The following is a 5,000-nucleotide window of genomic DNA, read 5'->3' as shown; positions in this document are numbered from 1 at the left end:
AGAGACAGTGTGTTGGTTAAGGAGAACGTGAACAGAAAAAAACAACCAGTTGTGATTATTGAAATAAAAAGATGAGTTTGATGGTAAATAGGATGCGTTCATACGATGAACGGCTGCAAAAATCGATGGGAGAAACATTAATTAGATTTGTAAAATGAAGAGTGTGGAAGTGTTTGTCAAAGAACTTTTAAATGAATATAGAAATATTTTTCAAAGGAAGTGAAAAGTGTGTAAAGAGGTGAATCGGGTAAAGGGGAGAAGGTAAAGGGAGCAGATGGAACGATGGTTTTAAGTCGGAGAGGGTCTTGTATTTCAGAGTTGCTGAATAGAGGGAAGTGCATGGAGACTTTATGGTGGTGTGAAATAATAGGAGAATAAAATGACTGACGGGAGAGGAGAATGATGAGGTTATTCCTTAGGAGGTACGGAAAAACCGCCAAGGAAAAAGATAAACTGATGACCAAGCGCTTTCGTCTATTCAGACATCCTCAGGATACATAGAAATGAAAAAAGGACACAAGAATATATACACAGAGTGTAAGGTCAGGAAGGAAACCGGTTCCCTTCATGACCTTACACTCTGTGTATATATTCTTGTATTCTTTTTTCATTTCTATGTACCCTGAGGATGTCTGAATAGACGAAAGCACTCGGTCACCAGTTTATCTTTTTCCTTGGTGGTTTTTCCGCATATTTAGGATCACGAGTTTATGTGATTTCTCATCCTTAGGAAGTGTAAATGGCATTGGAAGAAATGAAAACTGAAGAAAAAAACACCTGGATTGAATGAATGTCACACAGAATTACGGGAAGGGTTGGGATAGTAATAGTGAAGTGGCTGGTGAGATTGTTCAATGTGTGTCTAAGGGCCAGGATTGTACCGATGGGTTGGAGAAGTAAATGTCGAGTTCTGTTATACAAGTGGAAGGCATAATAATATGAATATGGTAGTTTTAGAGGAATCAGTCCAATTATTGTAGTCAGTATTTTGTGCTGACGTTTGTTGATTAAAATGTTTTAGAGAGGAGCAGAGGGAGGCATTTCAGTTGATTTAGGAGAGGAGAAGGGTGCGCATGCAACATCTTTGAAGTATTTAGCGAGTTGTAAGGATTTTTTTTTTTTTTTTGACTTCAAGAAAGTAAATGATTGTGGGTGATAAAGTTATAAAGAACTCTTGTAGAGTGTATAATAGGCGTATGGAATAAAAATAAATTCGATAAAGGCAGTCAAAAATGCTTAGATAGTAGGAGGGCTTGTATTAGCCTCGAGAATGGAGAGATAGATAGATAGATAGATTGAGAGATACTGTAGCGAGAGAAATATATATATGTGGGTTTCCTGCGTGTCATTTACACATGTGCTATTACATTTCTGTTTAGAAATATATATATATGCGTAAGTAACCACTAGGAAAAGTAAACTAACGAAGCAGAGCGCTTTCGTATAATCACATCTTCAGTGCATTGAAGATGTAATTATACGAAATCGCTCTGCTTCGTTAGTTTACTTTTCCTAGTGGTTACTTACGCATTTGTGAACACACGCTCCTAGTGTTTTTATTGCATATATATGTATATATATATATGTATATATATATATATATATGTATATATATATATATGTATATATATATATATGTATATATATATATGTATATATATATATATGTATATATGTATATGTTATATGTATACATATATATTATATATATATATGTATATTATATATATAATATATATATATATTATATATATATATATATATATATATATATATATATAGAGAGAGAGAGATAGAGAGGGGATAGTTGAGGTAAATATGAGGCTGCGTCAGAGTTGTGATGTCTCCATTGTTGTTCAACGTGTGTACAGTGGTAAGAGAGTTAAACGCAAGAGCACTGGGCAGATATTTAGAAATCTGCGCTAAAATTCTAAAACATAAATGGTACCTTCATCTTTGTATCATGGTCTCCTCAAGACATCGAATAAGTTGATTTAGATTTAAAGGGAAGTACGTTTGGTGCTCCAGCTCGCCTTGCATAAAGACTAAAGTCCTTACCACAATTCAACTCCCTTGTTGATAAATATTGTACTCGTATAAAGCATTGACTGCATAGAATCTATCCAATCAGTATTATAGGAACTTGGGTTACATGCTTACGGAAAGGGCTACGAATTTTTCTTTTCTGATTAAAAAAAAAAAAAAAAAAAAAAAAAAAAAAAAATGCTGACCAGTTTTGAATTCTAGTATTCCTACTTTCCACTACCTTCCTCAAATTTCCTTAATTTCTCCTACCGACGCGATAGCGTCCCCCCAGGAAACAAACACCGGTTTTGGTCGACCAAACCAGACGAATCTGTTAATGTGTGTCTCCTTGGTGATATAGGAGTTGTTGGCTTGTTCCTATGCTGCACTAGCACTTCGGCGTGGACGTCTATGGGAGGCATCGGGTCAACGGCCAGGCGTACCCGTCCACAGGGTACGTTCAGATGGGTACGTCCATCCTTCCCTCGGATTACCTAACACGTTCGTTTCAGTCGTTTGCCGCCAGGCGATTTTATTCAGTAGAAGTAGGTCTTGCCTATACGTGCAAAAAGTATAGATGAAATACATGAGGGTGCGTGGATATATGTTATATATATACATATATATATATATATATATATATATATATATATATATATATATATATATGTGTGTGTGTGTGTGTGTGTATAAAATCGATCACATAAATAGAAGATAACGTTTGGTCGCAATTTTTTCATTTTCCCAGTGGTTTCGGCATATATATATATATATATATATATATATATATATATATATATATATATATATATATATATATACATACAATGAACTTCTTTCCCTGCGTCTTTCAGAAGATCTATCGATATACCATCTTCCTGGGGGTGCTTTTCCTCGTTTCAATTTGGAAGATGTCTGAAAAAATTCGGAGAAAGCGAAGGCTTGCACTTCGCGTGGAGATTTCCAGTTCACGGGTTTGGTACTTGAAGATTGCGTGGTGCAATCGTAGAGATGCAAAGGACTTGTTTAGTTGAGTTGTCGTAATCGACAAACGTGGGAAAAAATTCTACGTAGATTCAGATGAATCGTGGGCGTCTGCTTCTTTTCTTGTCATCTGTCTCTGTTCTCAGTTTTTTTTTTGTATCTATGCTGTCTCTCTCTGCTCGGGTCTCCGCTCTGGTAATCTGTAGTCGTTCTCTGCCCGGCCTTATGTAGCCCAGGTATAATGGGTGATTTCAATTTTACTGACATTGATTGGATGACCCTTGAACATGGCCATATAGGTAGTCGCTTGATTGATTTTCTTGGTGATAATTACTTAATTCAGCATGTAAAAGAGCCCACAAGATATGGAAACTTACTCGATTTATTGATCACTAGCCGCGAAAGCATGGCAACTGATGTAGAAGTCGGTGAATCTGTTGCAAATAGCGATCACAACTTAGTCAGATTCAAACTCCTAAACAATTTTAGAATAGATATTTGTGCTTCTAAAATACCCGATTTCAGTAAAGCTCAGTTCATAGAACTACGTCAGGAGCTTCAGCTTACAGATTGGGAGGAAAAATTAAACGAAAGGCCTGTAGATCAGATGTGGGAAATATTTCAAAATACGCTCACTAAGATGATTCAAACTTACATTCCTTTTAAGGACAGACGTCCCCCAAATCAGGCTCGCCCAAAGTGGCTCGACAAAGAAACTGAAAAAAGTATTGCTAAAAAGAGACAGGCTTATAAGAAATATAAGTGCTCGGGTGCATCTAATGACTATGAAAGTTATGTATCAATACAGAGAGATTTAAAAAAGACAATAAGAAAAAGAAAACGACAATACGAAATGAACATCGCTGAGAAATCCAAAGAGAATCCCAAAGAATTCTATAGTTACATTAGAGATAAAAAGGTTGTTAGGAATCACATTGGTCCACTATTATCTGCTGACGGTCAACTTGAATATTCAAATGAAGGAATGTGTAATCTCTTAAACAATTATTTTAGCTCGGTATTCGTAAACGAAACACCTCAAAGTGAATTCCAAACTGAAACCTGTGAAAAGTCTGGGGTAAACTTACTCACTACGGTAAATATAACAAAAGAAACAATTAAAAGGTGTATAGACAAACTCAAAGTTAATAAAACACCAGGGCCTGACGGTTGGCATCCAAGAATCTTAAAGGAAATGAAAAATGAGATTGTTGTTCCATTAGAAATTATTTTCAAGAAATCCATCATATCCGGAGATGTCCCAAGAGAATGGAAGCTAGCTAACGTTACTCCCATATTCAAAAAAGGTGACAAAAAGAAACCAAATAACTATAGGCCTATTAGTTTGACTTCGATCGTAGGAAAAATAATGGAAACTATCATCAGAGATGCTATCGAATATCATTTAGAAAGTAACCGTTTGATAAATGATAGCCAACATGGTTTCAGACGGAAACGTTCTTGCGTGACTAACTTACTCGAATTCTACAACACAGTTGTCTCGAATTATGACAAAAGAAACAATATAGATTTAATATATCTAGACTTTGCAAAAGCTTTTGATACCGTCCCACACGAAAGACTACTTACTAAATTAGCTTTGCATGGAATAAGTGGTAGCCTATTAGGTTGGACTAGTAATTGGTTGAAAGGTCGAAAACAGAGAGTTGTTTTAAATGGAAAAACTTCTGGATGGAAAAGTGTTGCAAGTGGAGTTCCTCAGGGTTCCGTTCTTGGGCCACTTCTATTCATAGTATATATAAATGATATAGACCATGGACTAAAATCTACTGTTTCCAAATTTGCTGATGATACGAAACTGTGCGGAGTGGCAAATGATCACTCAAACCAATTAGATATTCAAGAAGATTTAGATAAATTACAGCAATGGTCTGAAAAGTGGCTAATGAAATTTAACACAAGTAAATGCAAGGTAATGCACATAGGTAAAAATAACAGCAAGTACGATTACAAGTTATTTGGAAATTCGT

The sequence above is a fragment of the Oratosquilla oratoria genome, chromosome 26 (assembly GCF_046742065.1).
Source record: "Oratosquilla oratoria isolate Oo_2021 chromosome 26, ASM4674206v1, whole genome shotgun sequence".
Lineage (NCBI taxonomy): Eukaryota > Metazoa > Arthropoda > Malacostraca > Stomatopoda > Squillidae > Oratosquilla > Oratosquilla oratoria.
This window is presented reverse-complemented; position numbering follows the sequence as displayed.